This window comes from Vipera berus, assembly GCF_964194415.1.
Source record: "Vipera berus genome assembly, chromosome: 2".
Taxonomy (NCBI): Eukaryota; Metazoa; Chordata; class Lepidosauria; order Squamata; family Viperidae; genus Vipera; species Vipera berus.
Window position 1 is genome coordinate 217,674,535 of NC_138203.1, and position 13,931 is coordinate 217,688,465.

Sequence of the window (13,931 nt, forward strand, 5' to 3'; positions counted from 1 at the left end):
CATAGTCTTTTTCCATTAAACTTGAAAAGTTTCTGGTTTTATCTTTATATTCACTTTAAGAATCTTCTGTATTAGAATATGAATCCTACTCCAATATTTCTTTGCTTTATCCCATGTCCACCATAAATGATAAAAAGTTCCTTCTTTACATTTGCGTTTCCAACATTCTTTGGAAGTACCTTTATACATTCTTGGTAACTTATCTGGTGTTAAATACCAACAATAACATAATCTTATAGAAATTTTCTTTTAAAGTGTAATTTAGTGTAAATTTTAAACCTTTTGTCCATGTATTCTCCCATTGTTCAAGTTTTACATTATATCCAAAATTCTTGCCCACTGAATCATACAGCGTTTTACATATTCACTTTCCAAATTCAAATTCAATAACGTTTTTGCCGTGTTTCGCCAAAAGTAAGGCCTACCCTGAAAATAAGCTCTAGCTTGATTTTTGGGGGTGGGATGATGATTTATTTTTTTATTTTTATTTTAATTCCATTTATATCCCGCCCTTCTCCGAAGACTCAGGGCGGCTTACAAGCTTAGCATGATGATGATGATGATGATGATTATTATTATTATTATTATTATTATTATTATTTATTATTATTATTATTATTATTTGGATTTATATACCGCCCCTCTCCCAAGGGACTCAGGGCGGTGTACAGGGCAATTAAACACTATAAACAACACATAATATACAAAAATTAAAATGAAATTAAACCAATAGCCCTAAACAATAAAACACATTCTAAAATTTAAAATTTTTAAAATTTAAGATCTAAAATCCCAGTCCCTCAGTCCAGGCCGGCAAGTTCAAATAGCCAAGTCTTCAGGTCGCGGCGGAAGGAGCGAAGGTCGGGAGCCATCCGGAGCTCAACAGGGGGCTGATTCCAGCGGGCAGGCGCGTCCACAGAGAATGCTCTCCCCCTGGGGGCCGCCAGTCAACATTCCCTGACCGACGGCACCCTGAAGAGGCCCTCTCTGTGGGAGCGCACAGGATGATGGGAAGTTAACGCCGGCAAAAGGTACTCCCGTAAATAACCCGGACCCATGCCATTTAGGGCTTTATAGGTCATCACCAGCACCTTGAATCTCACCCGGAAGACAACTGGAAGCCAATGCAGCTCGCGGAGCAGAGGTGTTACATGGGAGTATCGGGAAACCCCCATCACAACTCACGCGGCCGCATTCTGCACCAGCTGGAGCCATCCAAAAATAAGCCGCAGCACACCTAAAAACCAAGCTGGGGTGGGGGTGTAGAGCTCCCCCTGCACCCTGCGCTCACTTACCTTGCAACCAGGCTTCTCTTTGCCTGCTCACTTCTGCGGCGTCCCCAGGCCTGCATTTCGCAGTTAGAGGCCTTTCTGGAAGGCCACTGCAGCTGAGAACTGAGCTATGGATTCATCTTCCGGAAAGGCCTCTGACTGCGAAATGCAGGCTGGAGCTCCATTCTCACCTGCAGAATGAAGCTGCTCCTTCGGCTGCAGAAAAGTGGGCCGGCTGGGCGGTGCTCTCGGTGCTGGAGGTGAGTGGAAAAGACACCCCTTCCCCCCAAATAAGACCTGGTGCCTCTTTTGGACAAAAATAAAAATAAGACTGGGTCATATTTTCAGATAAACATGGTATAGACATTAATCAATAATATGTTCATCATTACCACACAGTAGGATTTCCAATTTTTAACAGTCAAACCCATAACTCTTTTTGTCTAATTTAAATCTTTCTTTCAATTGTAAATATGTAAACCAGTGGCAGACATGTCCTTATGATTCTAGATCTTCCTTAGGGATAGGATCACCAAAATTAAAAGATACTATATTACCATAAGTCCACCAGTCTAGCTTCACCATCATTTCTTTTCTGAAAAAAGCTTCCTGAGGGGACACCCAAAAAGGCTTCTTCGTAGAAAACCTTGTTTTATATTTATTCCAAACTTTTAGAATGATATGTCCAACGAAGTGGTGGTTAAAATATTCTTTTACTTTAACCTTGTCATACCAAAATAACCATGCCATCCAAATCTTAATTTATGACTTTGACTTTTTCCCTTTCTATATAAACTTAGAAATATCCATCTGCCATTATTTAAATGGAGTATCAGTTGCAAGTATTGGTAACATCTGAAACAGAGAAAGCATCTTTGGTAAGACTTTCATCTTAATTACAGAAATTCTGTCCAGTAGTGATTAATGCAGTTTATCCCATCTTAATAAGTCCTTTTTAATATCATTCCACACAGGCACACACTTTTGTGTTTGTATTTGTCAATATGACTCCAAATATTTCACCTTTTTCTCAGTCCTAAAACCATACTTTTAGTCAATACATCGCAGTCCTGTGGGATCATATTCTTAATAAGCCTTGTTGTTTTGTGTTTATTTATTTTAAAACCCGCTAAAACCTCAAACATTTAATTTCCTCATCAAATATTCTATATTATTTTTTGTGTCTTGAAAGAATATAACCAAATCATCAGCAAATGCCCTTAATTTATAAACTTCCTTTTTGGTAGTTATACTTGTTATTTTCTCACCTTGCCTGATATCTCTATTTAAAACATTAACAGCAAAATAACAAGAGAAACATGGGACATCCTTGTCTCTTACCCTTTTGAATTTCACATGAATTGGTTAAATCACCGTTAATAACAATTTTTTGCTTGCTGTGACATATAAACAGCTTTAATTCCTTGAATAAAATTCTCTCCAAAGTCCATTTCTTTCAGAACTTTAAGCATAAAAGCACAGTTTAGATTATCAAAGTCCTTCTCTGCATCTAAGAATATTAAAGTTGCCTTTTTCTCATTATGGTATTGTAAATATTCAAAAATATTCAAAACAGCCCTCATGTTGTCCCTTAACTCTTTTTTGGCAGAAAGCCAGATTGATCTTCGCGAATATACTTGTAAAACCTTTTTTTAAATCTTTTTGCCAAAACTGCAGCAAAAAGTTTACAGTCTTTGTTTAATAATGAAATTGATTTGTAATTCTTTATCTTCATAAAATCTTGACCTTCTTTCGACATTTGAGGTGGAAATTCCTTCAGGGCTTTCTCAAGCTGTAGTATAGCCACCTTATCAATGACCTTCTTTAAAAAGGAATATGATGGAGGCAGCACAAAAATTATACATTGTGTTTGGGACCAGTGATGGCTTCTCAATAAGCGAGTGGAACACTGCTTTTTAAAGTGTCCACCTTTCCTCAAGTATGAATTCACCACTCTGGATGCAGACATGTATCCTAGGAAATCTTAGCTAACCACAGGGACATGCATTTAATATACAGTGGCCAAGTTCATAGCTTGCTTTAATAGGGTCTAACCCATCCCAGGTAACAGAGCCAGACAGCCACATCTAACTTAGAGGAAATATGATCAGTGTTGAACCGTCCTCGACAAAAGCACAGTCGATGAGCCGTGGTACAGTGAACAAAAATGGATCGTTCATTCTCAAACTCCAGAGTAAGGGAAAAGTCAGCGTTGGAAGCCTCACGCCTCCAACGCATGCCTTATAGCCAAGACACGCCTCGGGCCCACCCACCCCACTACAAGCCAGCATCCGGCCGGCGCCTATAAACACCCTACTCCCTTTTTCCGGCCCCTCGTGCACCCTCGCGCCCGTGCTCCCCTGTGAATCGTCTTCCGCAAGGTCAGTATCCCGTGTGACCCCCCAACCTTCCCCAATCCCGACCCGGAGCTCCCAGCATGCAACCATCCCTTTCCAACCCGCTATTTCCCCCTCACCCACATCTGGCTCCAACAGACCCTTCCACATGTCCCAGGGTGCCTCTTCATGAGGTCTTGGCTCCGGGGGCCCCAGAGCAGCCGGTGTTGGCCGACGGTCAGGTGCTTCCCCCAACGTGCAGGCGACAGCGCAGACAGGCCCGTCCCACCGAGAACCCACCCGGCCGACCATGTACCGACCCGGCGGCCTTTCCGCAGACGGGCTTCCAGTAAAAGGGACTGCCTGCTCTCGGCAGCAATTGCCAGGGTCCTTCCACGGCCGGGCTGTCCTGTTGGGTGCCTGCGGGTCCCTCCATAGGTCCCTCTAGCGCAGGCGTGTCTGGGAGCCGGAGAGCAGCTGGCCGACGCAGAGCAGCCGGTTGTCGGGCCTGTGTGGTCGGGGCCCGTGGGGTAGCTGGCTGTCCGGCCTGCGCAGTCAGGGGCTGACGCCCAGCTGATCGTCGGGACCGCCGCTCACCCGTGACCTCCTCCCCTGTCCGTCTGAGCATTGGGCTCCAACAAAACGGCCGACCGGTGGTGGAATATGTCCGTGAATTCAGGGAAGTGGCCGGAAAGCTACGCTCATGGCCAGAGCGAATGTTAATCCACCATTTCCAGACATGGCTAGACTTCCTACCAAGTAGGAAGTTAGGTCCCAAATTTATAGGACCGTTCCAGGTTATTCAAGTTATCAACCCAGTGGCAGTTCGTCTCCGACTGCCCAAATTCCTTGGTAAAGTTCACCTGGTTTTCCACAGTAGTTTTCTAAAACCGGATCCTGCGGCCACAGGGGTGGGGGAAAAGGGGACTCCCGGACCTGTTCACAATGACTATTACAAAGTACAAGAGATTATCGATTCTAGGGTACGGAGGGGAAGGGTGCAATATCTACTATTGTGGAAGGGATATCCAGCATCCAAGGCATTATGGGTGGTGGAGGGGGACGTCCGAGCACCTCGGCTGGTTCGGGCGTTTCACCGCAAATACCCAGGGAGTCCTGGGGGGAGGGCGTGCGGAACCTGTGGCCCACATAGTATGTTTACCATCTCCCTCTTATCTTCCAGGTGGAGCCCTGGTAAGGGGAGCCGCCTGTCGAGCCCCATGGGCCCGACACTATGAGGGGCATCTGGTACCCAGCACAGGCCCCAATTCATTTACCGACCCATACTCCGTGCACGTCTTGACACGTAGCCCAACGCTCAGACGGACGGGAGGAGGTCACGGGTGAGCGGCGGTCCCGACAATCAGCTGGGCATCGGCCCCTGACTGCGCAGGCCGGACAGCCAGCTACCCCACAGGCCCCGACCACACAGGCCCGACAACCGGCTGCTCTCGGCAGCAATTGCCAGGGTCCTTTTGCGGCCGGGCTGTCCTGTCGGGTGCCTGCGGGTCCCTCCGTAGGTCTCTCTAGCGCAGGCGCGTCTGGGAGCCAGAGAGTAGCTGGCCGACGCAGAGCAGCCGGTTGTCGGGCCTGTGTGGTCTATATAAATCTAATAAATAAATAAATAAACAAACAAACTGCAATAGTTTTAATATAGTTACTAATACAGTTGCAAAACCTGCATTGATATTTGGACTAGAGATGTGTAGTTTTAAATAAAATTTTCCTACAACAATAATTCCTTTTGCAATTCTTGCAAATTATGTGGAGAAAAGTAATCCCCATTCCCTTAACAGGCATCATTTTTTTAAACTCTCCAGGAAAAATGAGGGTAGGGTTTGATCATTTTTGTAGGGAATAACTCTCTTGAACTCACTCCTAAAGTAACATAATGTTTTACCTGTAGTTGCTAGGTTTTTTTTTTTACAAAAATCTTCAGTGACCTGTATTTTTAATAAATCAAATCTGCTTGAAACATCTCTAAATTTAGAATATTTGTCAAATGTCCCTGAGAATCTTTATTTGGTTTTATTATTCAGAAAATTTGGTAAGATATGCTTTCTTTCAGAGAACACAATAACTTATTTTCTGCTGATTCTGTGGATTTTATCCAATAGTATTCTCTCATGAGAAAATGGCCTTTGATGCTGCCAATGTTTCTTTCATTCAATTGAATTTCACCAAACCCCATTATACATCTGAAATCAATTCCAGAGGCTTGGATGATCCTTCAAAACAATCTGGGGGATTGCCATAGAAAGAAAAATTTTGTTGTTGTTGTTGTTAGCTGCGAAGTCGTGTCCGACCCATTGCGACCCTATGGACAACATTCCTCCAGGCCTTCCTGTCTTCTACCATCTTCTGGAGTCCATTTAAGCTCACGCCTACTGCTTCAGTGACTCCATCCAGCCACCTCATTCTCTGTCGTCCCCTTCTTCTCTTGCCCTCAACCTTTCCCAGCATTAGGCTCTTCTCCAGTGAGTCCTTCCTTCTCATTAGGTGGCCAAAGTATTTGAGTTTTAGCTTCAGGATCTGGCCTTCTAAAGAGCAGTCAGGATTGATCTCCTCTAGGACTGACCGGTTTGATCGCCTTGCAGTCCAAGGGACTCGCAGGAGTCTTCTCCAGCACCAGAGTTCAAAGGCCTCAATTCTTTGGCGCTCAGCCTTTCTTATGGTCCAACTTTCACTGCCATACATTGCAACTGGGAAGACCATAGCCTTGACTATACGCACTTTTGTTGACAGGGTGATGTCTCTGCTTTTTAGTGTGCTGTCTAGATTTGCCATGGCTTTCCTCCCCAGGAGCAAGCGTCTTTTAATTTCTTGGCTACAGTCCCCATCTGCAGTGATCTTGGAGCCCAGGAAAACAAAATCTGTCACTACCTCCATTTCTTCCCCATCTATTTGCCAGGAATTGAGAGGGCCAGTTGCCATGATCTTGGTTTTCTTAATGTTAAGTTTCAACCCAAGTTTTGCACTCTCCTTCTTCACCCGCAACAAGAGGCTCTTTAGTTCTTCTTCACTTTCTGCCATTAGAGTGGTATCATCTGCGTATCTTAGGTTGTTGATATTTCTTCCGGCAATCTTAATTCCAACTTTTGATTCATCTAGCCCTGCCTTTCTCATGATGTGCTCTGCATATAAGTTAAATAGGCAGGGCGACAGTATACAGCCTTGCCGGACTCCTTTCCCAATTTTGAACCAATCAGTGGTTCCGTGTCCAGTTCTCACTGTTGCTTCTTGACCCGCATATAGGTTTCTCAAGAGACAAATAAGATGGTCTGGTACTCCCATCTCTTTAAGAACTTGCCACAGTTTGTTATGATCCACACAATCAAAGGCTTTAGCATAGTCAATGAAGCAGAAGTAGATGTTTTTCTGGAACTCCCTAGCTTTCTCCATGATCCAGCGTATGTTGGCAATTTGATCTCTAGTTCCTCTGCCTCTTCGAAATCCTGCCTGTACTTCTGGTAGTTCTCGATCCACATACTGCTGAAGTCTAGCTTGTAGGATTTTAAGCATGACTTTACTAGCATGAGAAATGAGTGCAATGGTGCGATAGTTTGAACATTCTTTGGCACTTCCTTTCTTTGGAATTGGAATGTAAACTGATCTTTTCCAATCCTGTGGCCACTGTTGAGTTTTCCAAATTTGCTGGCAAATTGAGTGTAGCACTTTTACTGCACTGTCTTTTAAGATTTTGAATAGCTCAGCTGGAATACTGTCACCTCCACTAGCTTTGTTGTTGCTCAGCTTTTCTAAGGCCCACTTCACCTCACATTCTAGGATGTCTGGCTCGAGGTCAGTGACCACATCATTGTGATTATCTGGGACGTTAAGCTCATTCTTGTATAGTTCTTCTGTGTAATTTTGCCACCTCTTCTTAATCTCTTCTGCCTCTGTTAGGTCCCTGCCATTTTGGTCCTTTATCATGCCCATTTTTGCATGAAACGTTCCCTTCATCTCTCCAATTTTCTTGAAAAGATCTCTGGTCCTCCCTATTCTATTGTTTTCTTCTATTTCTTTGCACTGTTCATTTAAGAAGGCATTCTTATCTCTTCTAGCTATTCTCTGGAATTCTGCATTCAATTGGGCATATCTTTCTTTTTCTCCCTTGCCTTTCGCTTCCCTCCTTTCCTCAGCTATTTGCAAAGCTTCCTCAGACAGCCATTTTGCTTTCTTGCATTTCTTTTTCTTTGGGATGGTTTTGGTTGCTACCTGTTGTACAATGTCGCGAACCTCTGTCCATAGTTCTTCAGGCACTCTGTCTATCAGATCTAATTCCTTAAATCTATTTGTCACCTCTACTGTATATTCAAGAAGGATATGATTTAATTCATACCTGACTGGCCTAGTGCTTTTCCCTACTTTCTTCAGTTTAAGCCTAAACTTTGCAAGGAGAAGCTCATGGTCTGAGCCACAGTCAGCTCCTGGTCTTGTTTTTACCGACTGTATAGAGCTTCTCCATCTTTGGCTGCAGAGCATATAGTCAATCTGATTTCTGTGTTGACCGTCTGGTGATGTCCATGTGTAGAGCCGTCTCTTGGGTTGTTGGAAAAGAGTGTTTGCTATGACCATCGTATTCTCTTGACAAAATTCTATCAGCCTGTGCCCTGCTTCATTTTGTACTCCAAGGCCAAACTTGCCTGTTATTCCAGTTATCTTTTGGCTTCCTACTTTAGCATTCCAATCCCCCATGATGATAAGGACATCATTTTTTGGTGTTACTTCTATAAGGTGCTGTAGGGCTTCATAGAACCGGTCAATTTCATCCTCTTCAGCACTGGTGGTTGGGGCATAGACTTGGACTACTGTGATATTGAATGGTTTGCCTTGGATTCGAACTGAGATCATTCTGTCATTTTGAGGATTGTATCCCAGTATTGATTTTCCTACTCTTTTATTGACTGTGAAGGCTACTCCATTTCTTCTGAGGGATTCTTGCCCGCAGTAGTATACCTGATGGTCATCTGAATTAAATTCACCCATTCCTGTCCATTTTAGTTTGCTGATACCTAAGATGTCGATGTTCAGTCTTGTCATCTCTTGTTTGACCACGTCCAGCTTTCCTTGATTCATGGATCTTACATTCCAGGTTCCTATGGAGAAAAAATCTTTACAGCATCGGACTTTCCTTTCACCACCAGACATATCCACAGCTGAGCGTCCTTTCGGCTTTGGCCCAGTCGCTTCATTCTTTCTGGCGCTACTAGTACTAGCCCTCTGCTCTTCCCCAGTAGCATATTGGACGCCTTCCGACCTGAGGGGCTCATCTTCCAGCGTCATATCGTTTTGCCTTTTGGTACTGTCCATAGGGTTTTCATGGCAAAGATACTGGAGTGGGTTGCCATTTCCTTCTCCAGTGGATCACGTTTTGTCAGAACTCTCAGCTATGACCTGTCCGTCTTGGGTGGCCCTGCACGGCATAGCTCATAGCTTTATTGAATTACGCAAGCCCCTTCGCCACGACAAGGCAGTAATCCATGAAGGGGAGAAAGAAAAATGAAATAACATTAATTTTCTGCCCTTTTTTATTAATGGAAGCCTTCCCTAGAAGAGAAAACCACCTATTGAAAGAAAATAGTAGTAGGTATAATGCTGTATGTATAATTCCTGGGGATGCTCTCCTTCCCTTAATACAGGTAGTCCTTGACTTAACGACTGTTCATTTAATGACTGAAGTTACAACAGCCTCAGTAAAAGTAACTTACGACCTATAGTCACGTTTACAACTGTTGTACTACCCCCATGGTCATGTGATCACAATTCGGGATTTAGCAGCTAGCTGGCATTTACAATCAGTTGCAGTGTCCTGCAATTATTTGATTGTGTATTTTGACCTTTATGGCATATTTCTGACAAAAAACAGATATTGGGGAAGCTGGATTCACTTAATGACGTGTATAAGTTGTGAAATCAGATCTGACTCTTTTTATTGCTGCAATGACTGACAACATAAATTTCAGTTGCAGTTGTGGTTGTAAGTCGAGGACTATCTATATATCTCTCAATGTTTGTCTCTTGAATTTCTTTCAGAAAAAGTTGAGATCGTCCTTTATTCCAAAGCTGTGATAAGGAATCTTTAAATGTTGTAAATGCATATTATAAGACTTTGGTAATTTGATATTTAGATTTTGTAAATGCTTGAATAGTATCTGTTATGGTAATGGCCTGTTAATTTTTGTTTATCAGCTGCATATCTTCGACATTTTTTCATGTTTTCCAAAACAGTGGTTTTGATGTGAACATTTTATTATTTTGCAAATATAAATGTACGTATTTCATTGAGCTTTCTTTCTTTCTTTTCTATAGATTTTATTAGTTTTTATAGCGTTAGGAATAAGGTGGGGTTGGGGTTTTTCCAAATAACATTCTCAATATTTAGCAAACAGCACAATGTCTGGGTTCATATGTTTAACAAACAATAATAGATAATAGTTAATTATCATGCTTTAGGGCATGTCCACCAGATATGATAATAAGTATCTGGTCTTTGTTTGCATTTCCAACAGTTGTTTGAAGTATTTTTAAACATTTTTGCTAATCTCACTGGTATCATATGCCATCTGTAAAACATTTTATGTAAGTTTTCTTTATATGCCACTGCTTTAGTTAGTTTAATATTTCTTTCCCATAACTTTTGCCAGTCTTTAATTCTATATTATATCCAAAGTTCTTTGCCCATGTTATCATTGTTTCTTTTACTTGTTTTTCCTCCATCTTTAAGTTTAACAGAAATCTATAGAGTCTCTTAATCAACTTTTCATCTGTTTTAGCAGTATCTGATCAAATTCTGTCCTTTATAAAATCCCATTGTTTTAATATCTTTTTTATATCTCGTTTGAATTTGCAGATACGGCCACCATGCTAGATCAATACCTTGTTCTTGTAAATCTTGTCTGTCTTTCAGTTTTTCTTCATTGTCCAAAGTATCTTTGTAAGTCACAACTTTATTGTAGTTAATTACATTTGGGTAAGCAAAAGCTTCCATTGTTGAAAGCCATTCAGGTATCTTAATATAATTTTTTTCTTTTATTTTTCCCCATTCTGAAAGATGTCTCTAAGCATTATCCATTCTTTAAGCCATGTTAAAATAGTTGCTTGGTAGTATAACCTCCAGTCCAGCAGTCCAAATCCTCCACTTTCTTTTGCTTCTTGTAGCATTTTCTCTCTAATTCTAGCTTTTTTCCCCTTGCCAGATAAATTTCAATATTGTTTTATTCAGTTCATCAAAAAAGGCTTCCCCCAGCCTTTTTCATTGAGCTTTCTATATGCAGTCACCATTGCTCTTTTTCTCTAAACATTCTAGAGGAAAAATGATTTTACATCTTTTATAGTTGGTCCACAAATTAACAGCCACATTTGGGACCAACATTTCTATTGTTAAGTAAGGTGGGTGTTAAGGAAGTTGTGTTCTATTTTTAAAAAAAATTTATTCATTCATTCATTCATTCATTCATTCATTTATTTTTGCCACAGTTGCTTCCCACCTTGACTTTGCTTGTCAGAAGCTGGCTGGAAAGCTGGCTGGAAAGGTTGCAAATGACAATCATTGACCCTGGCATGCTGCAACTATTGTAAATACGTGCTGGTTGCCAATTGCCTGAATTTTGATCACATGACCATGGAGATGCTTTGATGATTGTATGTGCAAGGATGGATAATAAGTCACTTTTCTTTAGTGCCGTTATAACTTAGAATGGTTGCCAGATGAATGGTTGTAAGAACTATCTTTATTGATCAATGACATTTGTGCATTGTGGAATTTTAATTGTGAAACTCCACTTATAGTTTTAGATTTAAACTTCTCTAAACCAGTAGAAGAAAGCACTAAGATTTGTAGACCCTAGTTCAGACCTGGGTAGTTTACAGCCCTCAGGCTACATCTGGTCCTTTGGCTGTCACTGTCTGGCACTCAATGAAGTTAATCGGAAATTAGAAATCAAATGTAAAAAGTATTTTGCAAGGGGCAGGAGAAGAAGCCGAGTCGGGTCTGGCTCTAAACAGTTGCTCTGCGTTCCTTCAGTCAGCTTCAGAAAGCAATTTTCAGTGCTGCCCAGCACTCATCCCTCTCCTGGAGTAGCCTGAGGAGTTGAGGTGATGGAGCTTCAGAACATCAAATTAAGTTACATTGGTTCAGTGCTCCACAACAATCCCAGTTTCTCATGTGGCCCTTGGGAAAAATTATTTCCCTAGAAGGTTGAGATTCCACAGACACATATGAAAGTATATTAGCCTACTAGAATTAGACTTGTTTCTGTAGGTTTTACACAAGTAAGGGCATTCTCAAAGTGTTAACCAGTACCTGAGGTTCTCAGTATAAAGTATGGTGAGTGATAGTGGTGAATATGTACTATAAATATAGATGTGCTATAAAAGACCAGTGCAATTCTGCAGGATTAAGCAATCATAACAGTAATGATGATCTAATGAAGAATTGTTTTTTGTTTAAACATTCCGATGATTACTTTTGGGACAACAGCTTTTTGCCATCTCTCTCTGCACCCCCTGTGCAACCATATGCATATACTCTGGAGAGTTTATAAGTTGCTTAAAAAGCTACACCTTTTCCCAGGATTGCACAGATCCCATAAATTAATATCTCTTTAATTGTTATGGGTAAGATGCAACTTGTTTAAGTTAGAGCCACTAAACTCTGCAAGTATATTTATGTTGGATCTGAAAGATTTTTCATGCTTTCAAACTGAATATTGGTAGTCCTCAAATTACAATAATTTGTTCAACGACTGAAGTTACCAGGGCACTGAACAAAAAGACGACCTGTGTCAAAGGTTACAAGCATTGCAGTGCCACTGAGTTCGCATGATAAAATTTCGGCACTTGGCAATCCATTGCTTCAACTCCCCTATCTGCCTACATCCTCACATCTATGCCCTTTTGGTCCCATGCCTCCCTCTACTCTGCCACCTCAACAGACCTTTGGGTGCTCCACGCTGCTGATGAATTATGCCCAGCCTAGCCCTTTGCGCCAAGAAGCCCCTTTCTGCAAAGCCAGCAAAAGCAAGCCCTTTTGCACCATGCTTCTGGGCCAGAGCTTCCTGGCCTTCTGCGGATCTGAGGCTGTTTCTGGCTTGTTTACTTGTTTCTGCTTCTTGGGGTTCACCCAGAGAACGGCAAGAAGCAGAAGTAAGAAGCAAGCAGGGAAACAAGAAACATCCCTAGAGCCATGCTGTGCCAGGAAGCCCCATTCTAGCTGGGCCGAGCAGCGTGGTGCAAAGGGACTTTCTTTTGCTGGCTTTGTAGTGCAAAGGGTTGGACGTATCTCAATAGCAGCAGGAAAAAGAAGATGGGGAAGGTCATTTGGGGCAGCGGAGCGCAGGGTGTCAGGGGTGTCAAGAGTACAGAACGGTGAGGGCCTCTGCGGTTTCCCAGGGTGTGGCAAGAAGCCTCAGTACCATGTGTTTCTGGGGTTTCTTGCCACCTAAGAAGGCAGGATGCCACCTAACAAGGAGCAAAAATGGAAGGAAAATACTTAGGTGGCTAGAAGAAATTTGAGGCAGTCCTTTACCTTATTGAGGCTTATTACATACATTATTACCTTATTACCTTATTGACTGTTGTGGGGGAAATGAAAGGTTGAAGTTATTTGATGCTGTTCTATCCCTATTTTTAAAAAATAATGTATACCACTAGTCCCCAATCTTTCTGGCCCAGTTTTGGAAGAAAAATTGTCTTCCATGGAGTTGGGTGGGGGGATGGTTTCATGTGTAACCTAGATCCTGTGCATGCTCAGATGAAGCTTCACTCACTTGCCTGGTGCTTGTGTAGCCCAGTTCCTAACAGGCATGGACTGGTAATATGGCCCTGGGGTTTGGGACCTCTGTTGTATACAACTGAATAGGGCTAAAAGAGATCTAATGTCAAGGCTTCAGCCTTCATATGCATTACTTTCTTTCCTAAGTTAACTCTGTAGTATCCTGCTGCATAAGTCAGGATAATGGAAGGGACAAAGAACAAATGTTTCCATACCTGTGGTAAGGGATGAGCAGTGAACTAACTATGAGAAAGAATGTCAGTACTAAAGAAGTGATGTTGGCCCTAAGGTTGAGTTGATTTTTTTATGAATTTGTATCCTTCCAATTTAATAACTTAAGAACTGCCAGCTAGTAAGAAATGGTACAAAACATCTATATATTGGGGTAGGGCCAACTCTTCTACACCTTTACTAGAAGAATAAAAGGAAACAACAAAACATTTATATTTATGTTTATTGTTCTTAGTGCGTTTGAGTAAATTATATAATTGCTCAAATTCTTGCAAACTAAGTTTACTAGAAATAGTTTTGAGCCTTAAGTTCAAACAT

The 13,931-nt window shown here is 41.9% G+C and overlaps 1 protein-coding gene across 4 annotated transcripts in view; it reads left to right on the forward strand.

Moving 5' to 3' along the window:
* Positions 1-13,931, forward strand: part of RBM6 (RNA binding motif protein 6) — a 100,415-nt gene that overhangs the window by 14,832 nt on the left and 71,652 nt on the right. The window lies entirely within an intron of this gene.